This window comes from Arabidopsis thaliana, chromosome 3 (genome assembly GCF_000001735.4).
Source record: "Arabidopsis thaliana chromosome 3, partial sequence".
NCBI lineage: Eukaryota > Viridiplantae > Streptophyta > Magnoliopsida > Brassicales > Brassicaceae > Arabidopsis > Arabidopsis thaliana.
This window is the reverse complement of record NC_003074.8, coordinates 14569799-14593586: the sequence shown is the minus strand read 5'-3', so window position 1 is coordinate 14593586 and position 23788 is coordinate 14569799. Positions and strand designations below refer to the sequence as shown.

At 36.8% G+C, this 23788-nt stretch overlaps 6 pseudogenes across 6 annotated transcripts; 2 read left to right on the top strand and 4 right to left on the bottom strand.

Annotated features, from left to right (window-relative positions):
* Positions 1-2366: 2366 nt before the first annotated feature.
* On the top strand, positions 2367-3296 carry AT3G42460 (annotated as a pseudogene; the record flags this gene model as incomplete). The annotated part of the gene is made up of 4 exons: positions 2367-2420; positions 2560-2824; positions 2930-3032; positions 3110-3296.
* Positions 3297-5204: 1908 nt separating this feature from the next.
* Positions 5205-7473, bottom strand: AT3G42450 (annotated as a pseudogene; the record flags this gene model as incomplete). The annotated part of the gene is made up of 3 exons: positions 5205-5687; positions 7118-7267; positions 7345-7473.
* A 2748-nt stretch (positions 7474-10221) lies between these two features.
* AT3G42445 lies at positions 10222-12541 on the top strand (annotated as a pseudogene; the record flags this gene model as incomplete). The annotated part of the gene is made up of 1 exon: positions 10222-12541.
* Positions 12542-15762: 3221 nt separating this feature from the next.
* On the bottom strand, positions 15763-16256 carry AT3G42440 (annotated as a pseudogene; the record flags this gene model as incomplete). Its single annotated transcript has 2 exons — positions 15763-16035; positions 16119-16256.
* Positions 16257-16833: 577 nt separating this feature from the next.
* On the bottom strand, positions 16834-19308 carry AT3G42438 (annotated as a pseudogene; the record flags this gene model as incomplete). The annotated part of the gene is made up of 1 exon: positions 16834-19308.
* Positions 19309-21961: 2653 nt separating this feature from the next.
* Positions 21962-23357, bottom strand: AT3G42436 (annotated as a pseudogene; the record flags this gene model as incomplete). The annotated part of the gene is made up of 3 exons: positions 21962-22867; positions 22937-23007; positions 23127-23357.
* Positions 23358-23788: the final 431 nt, after the last annotated feature.

Here is a 23788-nt window from a genome sequence, read left to right as displayed (position 1 = left end):
TGTTCAAATGGACGAATACATGTATCCTTGAAAAGATCCGAGAGTTGAGAGAAAAAGTGGATAACATCGAGGGTTCTACACTTAAATTGCAAAAAAGACTAAATATTTGTGATTCCATGATTACCTCTTTGTCACAGGAGACGCGGGACCTAGATTTCGTTCTTTGGAAAGACATTGAAGACCTGATATCGCAGCTTAGATCTATGAAAAATATTCTCGTTATATTTTTGCTCTTTATTTTTTGAATCGTTTTATTTTCAAAATTATTGTAATTTCTGTTAATATATTTATCAAGACATAATTCGACAATCCATCATTTCTTAACCATTTGGATTCAATTATGTATCATCGTTTTAATCTATTCGTCCTAACGGGTAGGATTAGGTAATTTTCGGAGTTACATATTTTAGTGAACATGACATGTAATCCACTTGCAGTAGATAATTCAAGCCAAATTTCACTTTTTATGTCTTCTTCTTAAAACAAAAATAAAAAAATAGTATATAGATTTCTCTGTATTTGTTAACTAGTACATAATTATTTAAATATTTATTTCATATACCTATAATCTATTCCTACTTTTTAGACCTAATACATCAGGTTATCACTTCTTACTGACACCCTTTACATTTATTTATTTGTTGGATATTGCTGGATTTGAAGCTACACATCAAGGGACCCATTGTCAATAAGTCTGTTTTTCTGATGCTAATTTGTGGAAAACTCCACTATTAAGCTTTTATTCATGTGGGCAGGCTTGAATCACTCCGTCCAAGATATCATCTCTAACTAAACAATTTTTTCCACATTTTAATTTTATATTTATATGGATAACAAACCAAACAATTTTTATTATCTTAAATGATACAAAATTATTAAATAAAAAGGGTACATTGCAATCTATTGTAAAATAACCATTATATGGATAAGAATTCATGGATTGGAGATTATAGATTTACTTATATGAATAACAAACAAAATAATTTTCTTTAACGAAAATGAGACTAAATGATTAAATAAAACTTCGCATACGGATTATTTCCGGCAAAACACTTTTGAAAGAAACTGTAGTACTTAAAATGAGGCATTGACCACCACATAAAATGATTGTCCATGTTAATGCGAACAGAGGCTAGGGTTTTCTTCGACATAACAGCATCTTTTCCCTCTCTCCCGGCTAGCAACCAGTTCTTTCAAAGCATCAACACCATCTTCAGCAACCTTACTAACGATGATCTCCATTAACGGCTGAGGAATGTGTATATCCATCATTGGAATCTCCTACATATTAAATGAAGAAATTTATTCACAATCAATATATAAATTAACATTATTATAAACAAATATTCAACTACCTCAAAGGAATTTGAACTCTTGCTTTCCTGTAAATCGCACACCTTATCTTCAATTAAACGATTGATCTTTTTATAAGGTGGTTTTAAGGTTTTGTTCTATTTATAGAATTTATTAAACCAATAACTTAAACATCGATTATGTGGTTTAAAACTAGTTGGGTCAATGTATAATATTGCTAAATCTCTCGTTGGTTTTTATTTTTTTTGTATAATATATATTTAAAAAATCTTACATCAGTCTAGTTATTCATTAAAAAAATACAATCCGCGTGGATATTTGCTTCCGACAACAAGTTGATATTTCTTGTGTTTTGGCGGCAATTTTCCCTCGCATCCGAATTAGAGTTTCCCATCTTCTCGGTTCAAATATTTTCGATGGAAGATTTTACTATTTTAAGCATTTCCAATAAATTGTTGTAATCCACATGGATATTTAAATGTTTGACATGTCATGGATTCACATAAATAGTGAATTATTGTTTGTCATAAACTCTTGTTTGTATATTTGTTACTATGAATACAAGTATAAAAACTTATTTAAGCAAGTTAAAACAAGTTGATATTTTTTGGTGTTTTGGCGACAATTTTCCCTCGCTTCCGAATGAGAGTTCTCCATCTTCTCGGTTCAAATATTTTCGAAGAAATATTCTACTATTTTAAGCAAGTCAAATAAAATTGTTGTAATCCACGTGGATCTTCAGATGTTTGACATCTTATGGATTCACATATATAGTGATTTATTGAATGGCAATAACCCCAAGTTTGTGGATTTGTTATTATGGATACAAGTATAAAACTTATTTAAGCAAGTTAAAAAAAATAATTTACATGTCCATTATGTCATGATACCTAAACGATATCGGGTTAATTCGTATAATTATTACTAACCAGTTGTTATTGCAAACGATTGATTATGGGGGATGCTATTTAAGGAAGTTGGTTATGGGGGATGTTATTTAAGGAAGTTGCTTAACCCATTAGGTGACCATAAATTCACTCAAACGAAAAAAAATGGTCAACTACCATCTACTCAACGAGCTCTCCCCTCAAATCACCGGCTGGACTGTACGAGTGATTGTCTTGAATATACCAAAGAGGCGATTTGTTCGAACTTAGAGTTATCGTAGCTGATCAAACAGTAAGCTACCTTTTGTTTTGTTTTTTGCATGTACCTGATATTAATAATTTTTAATATTCTGAATAGGGGACGGGGATAGAGGTTACAATCCACCGACGCTTTTCTGCCTTTTACTTCGACAAGATCTTTGAAAATAAGTGGATCGGGTTAACTAACTTCAAGGTGATACCTAATTCTGATCCAGTCAAGACTACGAGTGCCGAGTATGGTATCAATTTGATGGACAAAACGGTTGTAACATCGGGTGATCCGAACACCCCTATCAAGTTCAACAATTTTACTTCTTTCGACAACATATTGGAGGGTACATTCGAGAACGACCAGTTAGTCGGTAAGTCTTTGTTACCATTAGGGTTTTTCAATTAATTCTTAGAGACAACATATTTGAGGGTACATATATGCCTTATGTTGTTCTAAACTTACCATGAATGTACAGATCTCTTGGGTGCTGTTATTGAAGTTGGAATTCTTTCTCATTCTGGTGATCCCGACGTCGGCGTTGAGGAGATGGTCGTTCCTTTTAAATTAATGGACATATAGTAAGTTTTTCGTCTAAGATAAAATAAAATAGGATAATTTGGTGTGTTTAACATTGTTAAATTTTTCCCTACACCAGCAAAGAGATTCTAGACTGTGAGGCCACTGGGAGAAAGGCATTAGAATTTGATACTTGTTACCGGGGCTTTGGTCATCCAAAAATTGTTGTGGCACTGGCTTGGTGGAGGGTGGTTAGGGAGTCTGAACTGGTTGGTGGGCGCAAAAACAAGGTTAAAATCGTGAGGTATGGTGCAGTTTCAACTTAATACCCTGAACCATCAATTGAAGAAATCAAAATGGTAAGAACTCATCTTAAATTTACACGTATGAATCACTTATGTTAATTAGTATACGAAATGAAGGCATGCACTGCTGTCATGAATTTAAGTTAGATAATTGGTTTTGATTACTGCAAACCTTGAATGTGAAGTTTCTTGTCGTAATTTGAAACCAAAATGCTTTATTTATGTGTTAAGTTGCTGAGCTTGCGAGATGTCTCTTCTGTTAGGTTTCAAACAGAAGTCTGCTTGAAGATAGGGAAAGAATTATAGTGAAAATTTTAATGAAATCATGGGTGTCAAGAATTATAGTGGAAAATTGATTTTCTAGATTACTGCTAATTGGAAGGTCCAGTTTCTAGTTTTAGGGGTTTCTATAATTCTTGGTGATATGAACTCTAATTAATGACTTCTCTATATTGTATCTATTGATTTTGCATGTGGTCGCCTAATGAATACTAAAGGTTCACTGAGTCTTCTTTTGCTCCTAGTGAAGACTTTTTATCGGATTTATGTTTTGTTGTTGTTTTAAGGGTCTCTTGTTTAAATCCCTTGTTTAACTCTTTGTTGTAATGTTTTTTGTTGTACGAACGAATGATCCTCCTAAAACTCAGCGTTACACTATGTTAACTAAGTTTACCTAAGTTTCTAAGACTATTCTGCACTATAAATACATAATCGTAACCACATGGTTACCTATATTATATAGATAGGGTAGTTTTCGTCGAATGTCATATGTTTAACATTGATATTAATTGATATAAAACTAAAAATTATACGAATTTATTTAATTATAAAGAGTAAACAGCATCAAGTCAATTAATAATTGAGTATACATTGGTTAATGTGTTTTGAGGGAAATAAAATTAAATTAGCCAGTAGATTGATTGATTTGTCAATAGTTGGTGTAAGCCGCTGTATGGAACGGTTCTCAATACCAACTTACACACGACTCTAACGCTATAGGCATAGACTAAATTATCTTTTCCTGCAAAATTCATCATAACGTTATTTTTAATATTTCCAACAATTCGGTTTAACTCCATGTGGTCAGGCGGTGGTTTCAATATCCATATCGCATATTTTCACTATATAATATTATTTATATTGTTGATTATGCATTCTAATGAAATTAAAAATATTTAGAAATCTAAATAGTTTATTGACTAATACTAATAATTAAACTATTCTGGATATAAGGATGTTTATTGCATAAAATTCTAACTAAGTAAATATATAGGGGTCAATAATAAAGTCCACGTTTATTCATAAACAATTATCGATATTTAAATAGACGTATCCACATATCTCTTGTTTAAATTAATATGTATTGTTTCTTAACATATTATTATTTGCCGGTAATTATCGTTATCCACATAGACGTATCCAATTAAGACAACTAAATATTTAATGGACAAACGATAATCAACATATACGCATCCACTTTTCACTAGTTTAAATTAATAAGTATTGTGTCTTAAGGGCATCTAATCGGTTCAAACCTTTTAGCTAATTACCTAATGGCATCTGATCGGTTCAAACCTTTTACATACAATAATGTTAGAACATTCAATTTAGGGGAATATGCTAAATTTCAAACCTCAGGCAAACATACAATAATGTTGAATTTTCAAACCTCATGCAAATTTCTTAGCCAAATTTCTGAACATAATTTTAAAAATAATTCTAAATGTTGCATTACAAATCCAAGATCATATGGATAAACTCCCATGAATTCAAACAGTTCATAACATAAACATGATAGCAAACTGAAACCTAAATGACACAAAGATACCATCAAAGAAGCTTAAAATTCTCACCCGACTTACATTAGTAGAAATCCAAAAACAACATTCAAGAACTATTCCCCAACATTCTGACTTCATCCTCAAACCATTACTCTGTACAAGTGCTCAACATGTGCCCAACCTTCTTACATCTACGACACCTTGGCCTACCAACTCTGTTCGGTTGATAAGGTGGTTGCACCACGCACACTTTCATTTCATTCAAGTCGAGCAAACCACCATTGCGTTTACCATGGCACACCTTCCAACGGCATCTCATTTGAAAGTATCCTATAGTCGATTCATATGCCAGCCCTTTATGATTATCTACAAACTTCGCATAAAGATTATTCGCGTCAAGACACTTTTTGAAGAAAGTGTAGTATTTTGAATGAGGCATTGACCACCACATGAAATGATGGTTTTTGTCAATTCGTACGGATGCTAATGTTTTCTTTGAAAGAACCGCATCTCTCCCCTCTCTCCCAGCCAGCAAGAAGTTCTTCAACGCATCAACAACATCTTCACCAACCTTGCTTACGATGATCTCCATCAACGGCGGAGGAATGTGAAATTCTGTCATTGAAATCACCTTCAAAAATAAAAACAGAAAATGTTAAAAAATCATCCTATCAATAGACCCATAGATTTATTCATAAAAACGGTTTTAAATACCCTCATAACAACATTGGAACCCTCGCTTTCTCCACAACTTTCTTCTACACCACACATAATTATGTTCTCTTGTGAGTCTTCCATTAAAAGAGAAATATTTTTAGTTAATCTAAGTATATGCTACGGTTAATATAAGAGAGATATAATATTTATTCATTAAACCAATATCCTATCTTTAACCTACTTTCGGATTGATGGCTAATTTCCCGCTTAGGTTTATAATTCATTTATATAATTATAAATATTTAGGGAGCATGGATATGTTAGTGTGGATTTGTAAAATATTATAAATTCTTCATTATTCTTTTAAATTTATCATCATTAATGAGATAAGACAACGATGTTACCTTCATTTTTCATATCCTAGGTATATGTTACCAATATCTAAACTGCGTCAGAACCTTTAAATACTTCCATATGAACATTGCTATATATTAGGCTATACGTGGATGATTATTTTTTTTAAATTCCCACCACTTGATGTTCTACTGTTTTGGCGGTAAATTTCCCTCTCAAAGTTAAACAGCAAACTTTGGTCAATTTATCTTCTTTTTTTTTACATCAAATATAAAGAATTTTACACAATCCGGATAAACCAATGGATTATTAGTTGTGTTCTTATGTAGTATTGCCATGGATAAGTGTGATAGATATAGATGTACCAAAATTTGCCAATTTTTAAGGGTTGAAGCAAAAACAAAGCTAAGATCTATCCACGTGACAATGGTAACTATTCTTATAACAGATCCTATTTCCATCACATAAAACTATATTTAAGACAAAAACATCATTACCATTTCGTTTGATTAGAGAACAAGAGAACAATTGGATCTAATCCAAACAATAATTTTACAACATGTCTAAGTACATACCATTCATCATTAGTAAATTAAGTCATTTCCATAATATATCTAGACAAGTAGAAGTATATACAACATAATCTGATGTGATTCCCAACAAATTGGGCTGCCAGTGAAACACCACGTCTTACTATACGTTCCACACCGCTTTGGGGCAACGTGTTTATGTGGAACCTCAACGTTTCACAAAATCCCTCTTCTTCTTCGTAATTGTATCTCTTTTTAAATTTTGAGTAAACTTCGCGGTCCTCTCTTCCAGCACAACTCTTCAACATAATGTATAATAATTCGGTCACTGGGTAGACTTCTTTAGTATATGTGGCGATCTCAATTGCCTCTTCTATGTCAAAAAATAGGAAAGCCGAAACTAGGCTTCGAACATACAATGCATAAGGATTTTTTGCTTTACACATTTCCAAAAAAAAGGATTGTAGACACTATCAAGGCTGGACTAGTATACAAAATTTCTAGATTTGTCCAACCTTACCGATTTCTGGCTATCTGGTGAAGATACAGCTACCATTCCCTCCCTTCCGGAGATAATCCAATTCTTTAACTCACCAATCTCACCTTCAGCTATATAGCTAACAATTTTTGCAAGAATGCCTGCAGGCATGTGGAAGTTTGTTGAAGGCCCCTACATGTGAAAAACGGATTTTAATTTTTTTATAAATGTATGTTTTACTCTTTTATAAAGATTGCCTCAACTCTTACCTTTTTTTTAAACCCGACGATTGATTCCAGATTTTGACTACAAGTTTGTTCGGCCATCCGTCGAGGAGTTTGTTGTCTTCTACTACAGATGTAACGATTGGGATTATTGGTTGAAACAGAACGATGCATGAAGTGCCTTTCTCACAAACTATTTTGGGGACCATAGTATAGATCTTTAAGGTATTTGGAGCATATGATCCCTAATCGCACCTTTACTTATTTATAATTTGATTTTAAAATTTTTGGGGGGAAATATCCCGCCAAAATATATGACCACGTTGATATTTATAGTTCAACAATATATGCCCTATAGGTATTTTTTGGGTTCTCAAACCACGTGGTTTTGTTATGATGGATAACATAAAGCTAATGCTGTGTGTTAAGGTTAATTGTTTAGGTTAAAGTTTTAGGATATAGGGTTGCTAATTATGTGTAATTGGTTAAGTGATAGGTATTAATAGTTTATTTATTTATTTGGGTTTAGGGTTTAGGGAAATACTGTTTAGGAATTATATTTTAGGGTTTAGGGTTTTGGGTTTTGGGTTTAGGGTTTAGGTCTTGGTGTTTAGGGTATAATTATTATTGTCTGGATTTTAGTGTTTAGCGTTAGAGTTTATAGTTTAGGACATTAGTGGTTTAGGGTTTAGAGATTAGGTTTAGGTTTTAGGGTAATGTTATAGGGTTTTGGGGTTAAGGTTTAGGGTTTAGGGTTTACTGTTAGGGTTAAGTGCATAATGTTTAGGGTATAGTGTTTATGATATATGGCTTAGAGTCTAGGTTTAGGATTATGTTTAAGGTAATGTTATAGGGTTTTGGGTTATGGTTTTAGCTTTAGGGTTTAGGGTTTAGTGTTTAGGGTTTACCATTAGGGTTTAGTGCATAGTGTGTATGGTATATGGCTTAGAGTCTAGGTTTAGGGCTATGTTTATATGAATTTGACAATATAGCCTTTACTATTTAGAAACACTAGTGAATTAAAGAGATAATTATGTATTGTCTTAATGTGGTTATGTTGTGATGGATAGTTTATTTAATAACTTATGATTTAGATGACTGATTACTATATTCTTTATTTTATAATTTAGATATAATTTTATGATTAATACGGACATAAATATCATGAAATTGTTTTTGTTATAACGAATTTAATTAAAATATGTCATTCACAAATATCTAACAACATATTAAGAATAGGGTTTAGGATTTGGGTTTTAGGGTTTAGTGTTTAGGGTTTTGAGTATAGTTATTAGGATATAAGGTTTATGATTTAGAGTTTAGTGATGAGATATTTTAGCTTAGGGTTTCCCAATAGTGTGTTGTGCATACGGATTTTACAATATAGTCTATACTATTTAGGAAAACTATTGAATTTAATAGGTTTATATATGTTCTTAATGTGAATGTGTTGTGATGGACATTTTATTTAATAACTTATAATTTTGAGAAATGATTATTATCTTACCAATTTAGGTATATGTATTATATGATTTTTTAATGTATATATAAGTTTATGATTTATACGGATATTAATATCTTGAATGTAGATTGATATAACGAATTGGTAATCAAAACATTAAGAATATAAAATTAAAAATATTTAAAATAAACTAAATTTTTGTGATAATCAAAATAAAAATAAGAATATAATATAAGTTATTAAAATCTCAAGCTAAACATTAAACGAGAAATTATTACATAAAAAAAAAAAAAATCATGAATTAACCAAAAATTATTACATAAAATATTTAAAAAAAACAATTCCTGAATCAACCATCAATCTATAACCAACTTCAACTTCACGAATCTCTGCATTAGAAAACACTTTTGATATAGATCCATGGCTCACAATCTTCACTCCATTTGCCCTCCAATTTGACTTCAAAACCTTCCACCACCCTAGTGCAACAATCATATTTGGCTTTCCATACAATCGATTTTTTTTTTCAAAGTCAGTAGCTGTCTGCCCAAAAGCCTCACACGACAATACTTCTTTGCTATAGCAATAAGTATGATCAAAATCTTGTATACAAATTTATGCAGACTATTTTATATAAACAATATAAAAATAATTTACTCTCTAGCGATCCATGATCTTGAACAGAAGGGTGTAACCATTAACGTCTTCAACGTTGCCAGTATCATTTCTCAAACTCCCAATGATAAGTGGGCATTTTGCCTGTTTTGAGCATACATTTATCATCACTTTAGCATCATATCATCACTTTTTTATATCATTTGTCATCATTTGTCATCACTTTGCATGTTTATGATAGTTTTACATGCATGTTGCATATTTGTGTTGTTTTCAAGTGATTTGGAGCTGTTGGCGAGCTAATTTGAAGAAGGGGACCTGATCACTGCAAAACACTCGACCCCCTGGTCGAGTAGATGATTCCACGACTTCAACAAACCACTCGACCCCCTGGTCGAGTAGATGGCCTCATCACTTCACAACACCACTCGACCCCCTGGTCGAGTACCGCCAAGACAATCATTTGATCACATCACTCGACCTCCTGGTCGAGTATCATCACGTCCACCAAATCACCTTCACTCGATCACACTACTCAACCACATGGTCGAGTACCTTCATCCCCTTCACTCGATCACTCTACCATGAAGCCGAGTACCACCATCTCATCTCTCCATCGCTTCCAAAGCCGCTGCTCCCATCTCCACGAAAGCTCATCACCACCTCTCATTCATCACAATTTCACTCGATTCAGCAACCACACTTGATCGCGCCTCTCTTGCCTCTCACAATCACTCGATCTCTCATCACCATCTTCATCACCTCCTTTACTCGACCACCGTAAGTCTCGTTTCACCATCACGAGTTTTCAAGCTCACTCGATTGCCAAATCAAAGAGAAGAAGAATGAAGCTCTACCACCGAATCAATCACTCGACTTCTTCAACATCTCCACACCGGTTCTTGTTTATCAATCACTCAATTCAGTGCAAGATCACCTTGAACTCACTTCACCATCTCTCATCTTACTCGATCGCGTGTAAGAAGTAGCTCACCAAACAATCTAGTGAACCGTCTACAACTCTACTCACATTTGCCACGCGATCGAGTACTTGAAGGTTTCATCCTTGCTCATTTCGGTTTGTTTGCAGAATCACTCGGTCACGTCACATCACTCCACCAAAGAGTTCACTCGACCCCATCAAATCTCTCCTCACTAACCGGTTTTTAGCTCACTCGATTCGCCACACTTGACCGCAAGAAGTCTTGTCGCTCAAGTTCACTCGATCGTTCCACTTCAAGTTCACCAAGGAGAGACTCGACCAACAACTCACAATCCAAAAAAAAAAAATATTCAAAACCGACCGGTTTACTCGAGCGGTATACACTGTTGGATTGTGTTTTTGTTTTTGCTGGAACTAACGTATTAACGTTTATCTTTGAGTTTCATCTGTTTTCAGGTTTCATCATGAGTAACTATAGTGGAGAATCCTCTATGGATCCTAATTATAATGTAGATGAAGCCTAGTCTTGGTCCACTAGACCCGAGAGAGAAGAACACGTTTACGAGAGCTTTAGAGGAGAAATAGAACGCTCCACAGCTCAACGTAGTCAAGGAAGAGCTGAAATCGCTAGAGGGAAGAGAGCGATTTCGAGTAGATATGAGTTAATTGATGAGGACATCAAAACTGAGTATGAGCCAGAGTCATGGCGCAAGGAGACAATGCTGCTGAACAAACCTGACGAGGTTACAATGGAGGAGTATATCAGATTCTTCGAACATAATGATTTCTGGGGAACGAGGTATCCCTGTTATGAGACTTTAGCCCAGCTGGGGTTACTGGAGGATGTGCAACATGTGTTCGAGAAGTGTCATCTGGAGACACTCATGTCTTACCCTTACGCTGCCTATAAGGAGGAGACAATCGAGTTTCTTTCCACACTGCAAGTAGAGATGTATCAGGGTCTCACAGACTTTAAGCTGGATACCATGGGATTAGGGTTCTTGACGTTCTCAGTGGATGAACAGCGTTATGAGCTGTCGATCAAGAAGTGGGAAGAACTGTTTGGTTTCCCTAGTGAAAAGGGAACCAACCCCAAGTTTGACAGGGAAGAGCTTAAGGATTTGTGGGCTACTATTGGGAACAATGTACCGCTAAACTCTGCGCGGTCCAAGAGCAACCAAATCTAGAGTCCTGTGATTCGCTACTTTCAGCGCTCGGTTCCCAATGTTTTTTATTCTAGGGAGTCTGCAGGCACCGTGTCTAACACGGACATGGAAATGATAGATTCCGCACTTACAGGGATTCTCCGCCGTACAAAGGGAAAGAATGTCTTGAGAGGCGATCTCAACGACGCACCACCAGTAATGCCTCTATTGATCCACCTGTGTGGATACAGGAAGTGGGCGTTGATAAACGGCAAGAAGAAAGTAACAGGAGCACTATGCGTAGGTGGCGTTGTGACGCCAATTGTGGAAGCTTGTGGAGTACCTCTCAAGGAACCAGGGCTAGCACCAAGAATGATGGATTTGGATCATTTGGGCCGATGTGAGTTCTTGGAGCATGACATGGTTGGTGACTTCCATCGCTACAGGTTCGAGCATTCATCGATCAGAATCGCCAACATTCTTCTCCCCTACATTGACGCTACTAGGGTTCTCGAGGAAAGGAACATTGACTTCAAGCCTGCGCTTGAAGATCTTTATTTCGAGGGCAGTCTGCCAACTGAGGAGATCAGTCACACCGAAGGAGATACGACAGAAGATGTTGATAAGACAGATGAAATAGATGAGGCGGAGTTTGACACGAGCATGTATCATTTCAGTGAGCATGTACCTCCAGCAAGGGAGAGCAAGAGTTTGAGCGAAGCTCATAGGAAAAACAGCAAGCTGCAGAAGTGGTGCAAGAAACATGATAAGTTACTCGCCAAGTGCCTCAGAGCTATCAAGTTTCTGAAGGATAAGCTAAGCTGCTCCTCTTCCACTACAGCTATTCCGCAGGGACAGATCCCTCGTGACATGCCCTCGAGGAGATATGACGCGCCTGAGCGAAGTCGGCGCAGGCCTGAGCCTAGTGAACAGGAGATTCCGCATGTCCCTATGAGGCATTCATCATTCGAGCCTCGTGAATCTGGGAGAAAGAGGAGGACCACACTCACTCGATCTAGCAGCAAGAGCAGCACCTTCTGCAGTACATTTAGGATCGAGATAGAGTGTTTCATTTAGGATTGTTGCATATGCATAGTGGATAATGATGAGATAGCCTTGTAAGCATTTTGGTTCACCGGATAAACTCAGTGCCCTCGTTGCTAGTTGTCTGTTGCGTAGTCAATGAAATTGAAGTAAAACTGAATCATGCCTAGATTGCTCTACTCGACCACACTGTCATGATTTGAGACCATTCCCTATCAATTTGAACTTGAATCTGATCTTTAATTATTATGTTTGCATCAAATTTGAACTCATGGATACCCTAAAATACTTGGATTTTCTTATTCATCTTGATCACTCTTGTTAATCCAAGTAGCTGACTCTCCTTATTAGAGCAGTTAACCCGAGCCCAAACCTAGACTTTCTTTCGAGCCCTATATCACTTGTGAGTGTCTGTGAGGTCTTATTCCAATTAAGCTTTGTAGAAAGTGTTAGGTTCGTAACGATAGAGATAGTGTCTCATGTAGTTCTAGTTTGCATTTTCCGGACTAGATAGGACTAGGTGGGCGCTTATACTTTGGGTTGGGATGTGTCTAAAAGAAAAAAAAAAGGTTGATTCATTGATGAGAAAAGGTAAAAGACTCTAGGTGAAGTAAGCTAAAGAAGCGGAAAAAGTCTAGCAAAGGTTTTGGGATTTGTAAAGAAAAGAAAGAGTTCTTGTTAGCTATTGAAGAAGGGCAAAAGCCCTCGGTTTTAAAATTTCAAAATCAGGAACCATAGTTGTTAAAGAAATCGAAATCCGCTAGATATATCAAAGTGTTGAGAAAGCTTCTCCTAGAGTTAAGAGAAAAGAAAAGAATGATTAGAAAAAGGGCTTAAAAGATTCATGAATGCAAAGGGTAGAGTTAGGTTCTTATATTGGGATTGGAGATGGGATTACCATTAGAGCTTCATTTGATATACTCAGCGTAGATGGGATCTTATCTCTGTATGCATAGCGTTGGACTTACCTTTAGCATTCTACTAAAGCTTAATCATTTTTTGAGAGATCCCCTGTTATTGAAGCCTATTCTGTAAGGGACAATCTTTGTCTCTTGACCTTTACCTTAGCCAAATGAGTTCATTGATGATGCATTGCTTGATTCACGTTCCAGAACTAATGAATGTTAAAGGGATTGGTAGATTTGAAAACATGTGTAGGTCGAGCATAACAGTCAGATTGATTAATAACAAGGCATGGCTAACGTTTTTGAGTAGAATTCGATCATATCGCAGCTTAGAACTATCAACTTGGACATTGATTTCATCTGGGTTATCTGGTGCTTTGGCTCTGAGTCCCCGCTTTCAAATCTCACCTCCAGCTTGTTCTTAATTGTTTGCTTGAGGGCAAGCAAAGACTAAGTTTGGAGGAGTTGATAAGTGTGCATTTTGCCTGTTTTGAGCATCCATTTATCATCACTTTAGCGTCATATCATCACTGTTTTATATCATTTCTCATCATTTGTCATCACTTTGCATGTTTATGATAGTTTTACATGCATGTTGCATATTTGTGTTGTTTTCAGGTGATTTGGAGCTGTTGGCGAGATAATTGGAAGAAGCGGACCTGATCACTGCAAAACACTCGAACCCCTGGTCGAGTAGATGGTTCCACGACTTTAACAAACTACTCGACCCCCTGGTCGAGTAGATGGCCTCATCACTTCACAACACCACTCGACCCACTGGTCGAGTACCGCCAAGACAATCACTCGATCACATCACTCGACCCCCTGGTCAAGTATCATCACGTCCACCAAATCACCTTCACTCGATCACACTACTCGACCACATGGTCGAGTACCTTCATCACCTTCACTCGATCACTCTACCACCAAGCCGAGTACCACCATCTCTATCACTCGACTACATACTCGGATGCTAGCTTCAGCATCATCTCCATTTCGCACTCAACCAGACACTCAAGCACGAGAAAGAAAAGAAGACTCCAATATATCACTCAACCACTAACTCGACCAGCTGGTCGAGTATAGTTCTTACTGCGTCCCAATAGTGCGTCGTTTTGAGTATTAGGGTTTCAGAATATTTTGCTATAAGTAACATGTTCTTTAAATTTTCGTTTTTCTAAGTTTTTATTCCATAGACACTGTGTTCTTGACATTTTGTAATCCGGATTTCTCTTAATCTATTCAGTATTCAGCATTTTTCTTTTGATTTCGTCTACTGTTGTTCATCCTATTATCATCTTGCTATTATTTTGTTGTTATCATGTTTTCATTCTATTCAATGTTTATGTTCTCTACAATGATGTATGAGTAATGAATAGGTTTCGGAGGATGGGTTAGAGTAGTTTAGAATTCTCAGTGTGCTAGGAGTTTGAGTTTGATTTATAGATCCCGTTTGGATTAGTTGTTCTTAATGCCTATTGCTTTTTGATCAACTGGAATTTGAGCGCAGACATTTCTACGCCCAAAAGGTGTTCGATGAAATGTCTGAACCACTAATTCCAGAGATTCGTGGCTCTGTACCAAGGTATTGGTTGCAGGGAGCGTTTTGGCCTTAACCTGTTGATTCGTAATGCCTGTTAGGTAAGCTCTCGTCAATGGTGATTGTGTCTGGGACTGGTTTAACTTCAGGGTCTCTGTTGCGTTGGCACTTAGATTTGGTTACCGAACTTGTTGTCTAGGGATAATTTATTGAGCATGTCAATCACCTATAAACTGAGGAAACGAAACTACTCAATTACTCTACTGTTGTTTACTGCATCGTGTTACTTGTTGTTTAGTTTTTGCATTTTCTCCTGTTACTCGACGTTATACTCGACCACCCAGTTTTCTGGCAACAGACTGTGCAGTCGAGTATCTCTGTTTCATTTACTGCCTTTTACTCGACCGGTCACTCGACCACACCCAGTGCTTTGCAACGAGCTGTGTTGGTCGAGTGTTTTATTGTTTCTGCTTGATTTTTTGTTTTCTGCATCTTCACTTAGGACTGCTAAAACACACTAAAACCTGTTATTGCTTGGCTTGACTTAGTGACTTTTGATCACATCTTGATTGTTAGCAACACACCCTTTTGGATTGACAACCTAAAATACTACAACGACATGATTGGTGTTTTAGGATAATTGACTAAAAACCTATTATCACCCAACATCTACAATCGCCCCAAGCAATTCTGCATAATTACCATCAATTAATTTATAAGTAAATATAGTTTGGTTTTTATAAAATGTTTGAGATTCCTAAAAATATTGCTATGTCACACACCATAATTTATCACTAAAAATGAATAAATTACTTACCAACCAAGATATTAGTTGGGGCCGAGTCCTCGAGTATATAGTCGAAAGATGTTAAGTTTTTAAAGAGGACGGTTTCTCTTGTTTCATCTGGGGTGACGACAGTGTTATCCATAAACCATATTCCATATAGATTGGATGTAGATCGAATCGGTGAAATGATCTTTCTGACAATGAACGTCGTTAATCTTTTCAACTCTTTTTCCTGCATCGACTCCAGATATACAGCAGCGTACCGACGATCAATTGTTGCTTCCATTTGATCACCCTAATAAATGCAAAACAAAAATGATAGTTCCATTGCATAAATCATAAAAATTATTTTATTAATTTAAGGATTTATAAAATTACCGTCTCATCGACAAGAATGCAACAAATTTCATAGGAGTTAGGATACACTAATTTTTTGTAAACCCTTAGTAGACAGACACATAATGTCCACCCTGTAAGAGCATGTGACAACTCGTGAAGCATATGGTTGTTAGCCATAAGAAACTCCTGGAAATATAGAACTTTGAAGAGAGTTTTGGATACGGTTTGTTCTAGAGTAATATATTCTGGATAATAGAAGATGTTTCTGTTTAAATACTGATTGAAAAACCTTTTCACCGAATCGAGGTTTCCATTATTGATAACTTCTATTCGTATGTTTTACTTTTTTTCAATGGTTTGTTCCGATCAATGTATCTGTAGTTCCACTTACGTTATTAAAGGAATGAATTTTTTTGTTGAACAATAATTAAAAACTTGCCTATTTAATGTTTAATAGTTTGTTTTTTCTTTCATTATTAACGGATAACGGTTCTGTCCCACATGATTGATATCTTATCCACATGTACATGTCCATTATTTCAACATTATCTGTAATGTGCTAATATATTTCCCTTTATAAAACTTGCGAGATTTATATGAATTAAAACGGAATTAAAAATATAAAGTAGAATACAACATAATTTATCCAAAAATTACCATGTCCAAACACAAAAACAATATAAACTGGTCATCGTTCTATCAATATAGCCGATTTCAAAACATCTTCAGATTGGATTAGTACAACTTGTCATGTTGTGTCTAGTCTTTTTGCATCTGCCACACGTGTTAATCTTCCCCTTAACACTCTTTGATTTTTGTTAAACCACATAAAATTTGTAATTAAATACGGAATACATAATAAGTCTAAAATAATGAGAATTGCACAAATACGAACCGGAAATTCGCCAATGGGTTTGATACGTAGCTGTTTTGGCCTCCCAGACGGCCTTTTTGTCCTTGGTGGGAATATAATTTGACTTCCAATTTCATTTGGAACAACAACGTCTTCCGTGTTGAGTTCAGGGTTTATTACACCCTTGGAAGTTGTTCTCCAAGCTGTTGTCTTGTAAAAATCTGCTATTAATGATCTATCTGACTAACCAACACTTGTAGCCGCCAACATAGCATGCCCACATGGAATTTTTAACTTATTGTACTCCTTGCAAGTGCATCGTTTACGATCAAGACATACCTGATTGTTTCCATTGAACAACCCAACAATTTCATAACTCCAAGTGCTAACGTTTCCAATTTTGCTTCCTCTGACCTTGACAAGGTTTTTTGTCAACACTTTATCTACTTCTGGAGTCACTACACATGTATGATCTACAGACTTCTTCCTTCTTGGACTAAACCATCTTGTTAACATAGCCCGTATAAACCTTAACAATTCCAATATAGGGGATCCTCGACCTTTCCTTAAGGCATTGTTCAGAGTTTCGAAAATGTTGCTTGTCACTAGATTATATTGTTCACCTTAGAAATAGACCCTTGTCTAATGCCCTGTTTTCAACCTCTCATGATATGCAGCACAATCACTGTTCTTCATGCTTATTTGTGAATCAATATCATTGAAATATCAGTGAATAACACTCTTTGTATTTACCATTCAAATGCGTACCATCAACTACAATAACCCTACGAAGATATAGAAACCCCTCAATAGATGCCCCAAATGCCAAAAACATATACAAGAACCTGCGACACCATTTTCTTCAGTCTCTGTTTTGATATCTGTAATTGTACTAGGATTTGTAAGTTTTAAAACATACAAATACGCTTCTAGGGACTTGTATGCGTCATCATTAGTACCAAACACCTCTTCCACAACCTTCTCTTTTGCTCTCCAGCACGTCCCATACGATGTTGTCACTCTCAAATCCTCTAGTACCATCTGTTGCAAATCCAAAGGTACATGCCCTTGAGAGAACTTACTGAACTTGCCTTTATAGACAGATGCAATAACTCTAGAAGTCGCCATCTTCATGTACTGTCCCATGTTGCATGTGTGCTCTAAATCAGCCTTCCTTATCTGGTAGTAACCACATGTCTTCATCTCATGGGACATTATTCTCCACTGACAGTTTTCATCAACACAAGTCATTACCAAGTAATGTCGCTTTGTACGAGACTGCTTAAAGTAAAATTGCTCCTTGATAGCGTGGATAGCTAAGCTTATTTGGCAATCTTGTTTACTTGCATATACCCTTTCTTTGTAGATACCTTTCTTATCATCTTCAATATCAAGATCCGGGATCTCGTCCCTTTCATATTCAGTATCATCAAACAGTGGAGGAATATAAAACTCTTCATCAATATCATCTAGTTTCTTTGTCTCTCGATTTCTCCGTCCTCCATTAGGCATGGTTTAAGAGTCAATACTACTTCCTTTGCCATCATTGCAAACTTTATCTTCTTGAGTTCTAGTCCCTCTTGGACTACACATGATCTCAGGTGCATTAGAACCATCTAATTCATCATCCAAAAAGTGACCCCAAAACTCTGTATCATAACCTGTCGGAGTAACTTCATCTACATTTTCTCCATCTTCTCCATCTTTCTCACTACCCCCAAATAAATCTTCATATTCATCACTATTGGCACTAGTTCTACTTTTCCTCTCGCTGCCACTGCTAGGTAATTGTTCATCGCCTCTGTTATACATGGCTTCTAGTACTTCAACTTCCGCTATAACAGCCTCATCATCCTGAGTTGTCGGAAACTTTGGGGTTTTGGAACCAGCAGTTGGTGCTTCCCATTCAATGTCAACATCACTTCTTGCAAATCCTTCACATGATGATGAAATTGCTCTTTTCTTACTCCTCATTATACATGAACCAGCAACATCTTCTTCTCTAACATTTTTCCGACGAGAATTTCCTATTTCAATCATTTCGCTGAAATTAACGAACAAATTTAAACCCTTGTTCCTCCCAAACATCTCAATGAAGAACTTCAAACCTACTTCACTAGTAATCAATATCGGAGGTGTCTTCTTCCCCCTCGTGTAATCCATGATATTAGATGGCAAATACCTAAACTTAGGGGTTCCCAATGTCAAATCTTTAGTCATGAATTCTTTCAAAACAATCTCTTCCAAACCAGAAAGATTCATCCCTACAATAATTGGAACAATTCTAGACATTAGAATTTTGTTGATTTCAAAATACCATTCTTGAAAGATCCGAGCATTCCCATTCCCGCAAATGACCATACAATAACTCTCTAATGGAACCTGCATACAATAACATTTCACAACCATCAACACGAATCCACAACCATCAACAAATTTAATAAACGCGATACATTTTTAAATTTTACCTCCTCGCTCATGTTTCCTTCTGGGGAGCAAAAACGAAAACAAGATTGTCGACGCTATCCACACAACAATAACTCTTCTTTAACTCTTAATAATAACGTCAGATTGATTCTCTCTCCAAAACACTTAAGGGTCAAATTCTACTGAGCTCTCGATGTTCACACAATAGACTTGTCATGCTGTTTAATAAGCAAAATGAAGTAATTGAATAATATAGACAAATAAGCAAGTAAATGAGTTGTAGATTCAAGTGATTAAAGCGTCACGTCTAAGGAATTGTCTCGGGACATAGATAAATTGTAGATCTAGCTAATATCAGGATTGTTATCGCACCGTTCTCAAACTAAAACTATAATTCTAGAGTAACCGGTGGCGTTCCGCGAAACTCTCTATACTTACAACTAAGATAACCGGAGAAGCCGAGAAATCCTATGCTAAAGCATGCATTGTTAATAAGCTTGATTAGTTCACCTAGTATCTAAACCAAAGCCCTTCTATGAGCCTACATGTTCTTTCTTAAATGCCTAGGCTCATCTATGATGGTTCAAATAACAAATACATATAGCGGGAATACCCATTATCCAATATCAAGTTCTAGGTGATCAATCTAAAACTAGCATTAAGAATTATCAAGATGAAGAACTCTAAGAATAATCCTAAGGGGTTTTCGATCTACTAATACATCTAAATCCCTATTGAGATTCTCTAGACCCAACAAGGTGATTACTCAGACATGACAATAGAAACACAAATCATAATCTGAATAGTTTTTATTGATGAATTGAGAATAGTAGCAAAGGAGTTCAGAATCCTCTCTTTTTAGGGATTGGATTCTTTTCTCTAAAGTGTAACAAAAGCTCAAGAACAAAAACTAGGTCTAACAATGACCAAACAATTAGGTATTTAACTCTAAAAACGTGCAGGGACTATCTTGCAAATAAGGAAAACTTCAGGGCTTCTCAAAGACTTGGTGTAAAACGAATATTCTCCTCGCAGCGACAAGAGTGTCGATCGACACAGGTGTGGTGTCGATCGACACCAGCTTCTGAAAGACGTCCTTCAAGATCTTTATTGCTGAAAAGCTTCCAAAATTCCTTATTGTACTCCATAGTTCCCAGATGTGTGCGTGTACCTAGAATGACTTAAAACGTACGAAAAAGACTAGAAAGACTCTAAAAATCATTCTGAAACTGTGTTAGAAATCAGTAAAAACCGGGAGATATCAACTCCCCCAGACTTAGCTTTTGCTTGCCCTCAAGCAAAACAAAAGGTTGAATCTGTGAAAGAGGTTTGAAAAACATAGAAACTCCCAATCTCTCTGGTTTATTACCTTGATCATACAAACCAAATCCATGAACTAAACAGTTCTAATCAAATCCTGACCACCATGTAATTCTCCGCTAGCCCACACAACATCCTAGATTCTATGCCAAAGCACTCAACTATATCCACTAGGCTATCATCGCTGGGTCTCATCAATCAAGTGAATGCTTAAGAACCTTCTAGACTCATTCCTGAACTATACCATGATAAATCGACCATTCTTTTATTATATTTCTTTTTTTTTCTTTGGTGTTCTTTCTCTCCCCCAGACTTATTCTTTTTAGAGAGTAAACAAAGGGGAACTCGCATACTGGATCGACACCTTCGGCATTTTCCAACCTTTGTAATTGATCGTTCCAAATAATGTATAATAATGGGGTTATAGAAATATTCCTACCCCTATACACTATCTGAAAGTCTTCTCAATCTCTCATTATTTATCAAAAAAAAATTTTTTGGGAGAGGAACACTTTTCTTTTTAACACATTAGTCGATCTATCGGGTATGAACAAGGAGTCAAGTCCTATGAGCACTAACCGTTTTGATGAGGTAAAAGGAAGAGCAGTGAGATTAGCTCCAGCCTTTGTGGATTATTTTGGGAATGGATGTCCTTAATTTTGTTGATTGGCCTTCTAGATTTTTTCATTAGTCGGATTGATTTGAATGTGCAGTACTTAAACAATCCAGGCAATAAACTCGAGAGATAGATCATAATTTCAGACAAAAGTTTTAACTCAATAAAATGACTATCTAAGTTAAAAATGACACAACTGACTCATAAGAAAAGAAAAGATGAAGTTAGTAACTGACTCCCCCAGAGTTAGATAACACTGTCCCCAAAGTTATTAAGCTAGAGGAATTGAAAGAGAAATAGTCAAAAGTTAAAAAGTTAGAAAACGTGAGTTGCCACCTGAGAGTGGTGTCGATCGATACCATGATGGTGTCGATCGACACTTTGGTCGTTCCGCATTGCTTTGTGAATTCTGCTCGTTGGTGTAGAGCCTTGGTTAGTGTTTTCACATGGATCCTCCAGTTAGACTGTTAAATCACTAAAAGACATATCAATAGTCCCAACAAAGCATAAGAAAATAAGTGCAACAAGTTTCAAAACAAATAACCAAGAGTCTGAAATAAAGCAGAACCAAAGTCAGAAAGTAAAGCCGGAGGTGGGTGCGGGAGAGCGACGACGACGACGACTGGGGGCAACACAACCGCAGCGAGAAAGTGTAGCTATGGCGTTCTAGACGCTCTTGAAACTGTCGACGACGTACTGCTGAAAGACCTGTGGCTCCATCGGGATGGGGGGAGGAGAAGGCAGCTGATATGGAAGAGCAGATGAGGAAGATCCAACTCTCGGACCCCCAGTAGGGTCAATGAACTCTTCCTCGGTCTGTGTAGGCGCAGATCCTAAAGCAGAACCTCTCTGTCGCCTGGTGCGTGGTGCGGCATGCAGAAGGGAGGGATCCTGATGAAAGCCTATCTCCTCATGCTCTCCTATAATCTCTGTAAGTGCAAGGTGAGGTAACTGAATCATGTGCTGACCTGTATCATCCCTGAAGCACCACAGTAGGTTGCCCTTAAGCCAGTGAGAGTTCTTCAGGTAAGTCTCATCCATAGTGACACGCGTGGTGTTGACTTCTTCGCCCTCAAAGCTGATGCGGAAATGCTCGAATATGGGAGTGAGAAGACTGCCAACTCTATCAGATTTGTGTCCTCTACCTGTAAAGGGTTTGGTCTTGAGAGAAACCAAGTGATGAGCGAACACAGCACTAAAGTTGACATTACGGTCAACCTGCTCAAATCCAAGGCTGTCAGGAAAGAAGTCATGAAGAGCGTGATAGAGCAATAGCAACTCAGAGAGTCTCATCTTGCCAGGCTCCATCTTGCACAACAGTGTGCTACTAATCAACCTAACCAAATATCGCAGAACAGGGTGGCGGATCTCTGAGTGAACTATGTCCTTGGAATCATAGATTCCATTACCAAACTTGCTCAGAAAATCTGAGAATCCTTAAACGGACCAGGCATGGAAACTCCAGTGAGATCATTGTCAAACCCATATATGTCACACAAGTCTCGCAGTGGTAAACTGTATCGAACACCGCGAATGAAGAAGATAAGAGCTCCTTCCTGAGCGTTGCGTTTCCTGTCATGCAAATAAGTTACCATAACAGAGGCCATGAATTGTTTAACCAGCTCAGGATACAAATCGTACTGCCTACAACAAATGGTTCCCAAACCTATGTCATTTTCCAGTCCTAAAACTGATTTCTCTATCTGCAAACGCTGCATCAAACCGAAATCCACAAACCGAGTAGCCAAAATTTCTACATTCATCCAGGCGTTATAGAACAGAGTATCTTAATCATCCCAATCTGGAGAAAAAGGGCGATTGATATAGTCACCTTTAGTGAATTCCCTGTTGATATCTTTCTCCAAACCCTTTGAGAAGGAATTCTCTCTTTTGGATGCTTTGGCCATGGAAATCGATGAATAGGAGGTTGAGGGGCTGCAGCTTCGGATTTCGGTTGAGAAAGGCTGTGACCTGCGGCGGTGGAGAAGCGCCGACGGTGTGGAGGGACGGCGGAGGAGGAAGGGCCGACACTCTTCCTAGCCTTCTTTTTCTGGCCTGTCATCTTGCAAATCGATGGAATTGACACTTTGGGAAGATAGAGGGTGAGATTCTATTGAGTTTAAAGCCTGAAATCACGAGAAATGGTGAAGAATCGAAGGATCTATGGAGGTTTTAGTGAATTCGGCGGTTTGAGAAAAATATGAAATGAAGAAGATGAAGTTTTAGGTTAAAACGACTTACCTGGAAAATGAGGGTGTCGATCGACACCATCGCGTTATTGGTCAACACGTTTTTTTTTTTTTTTTTTTTTTTTTTTTTTTTTTTTTTTAAATCTGGATATTCCTATAAAATCAAAAATTCTAAGTTAGAAATCAAATGAATGAAATAAATAAAAGGAGAAATACTTACCAGTGGGTTGCCTCCCACTAAGCGCTTGTTTATAGTCAATAGCTTGACTTTGGAGTTGCTTAATCAACAGGTGGGTCCTGAAGA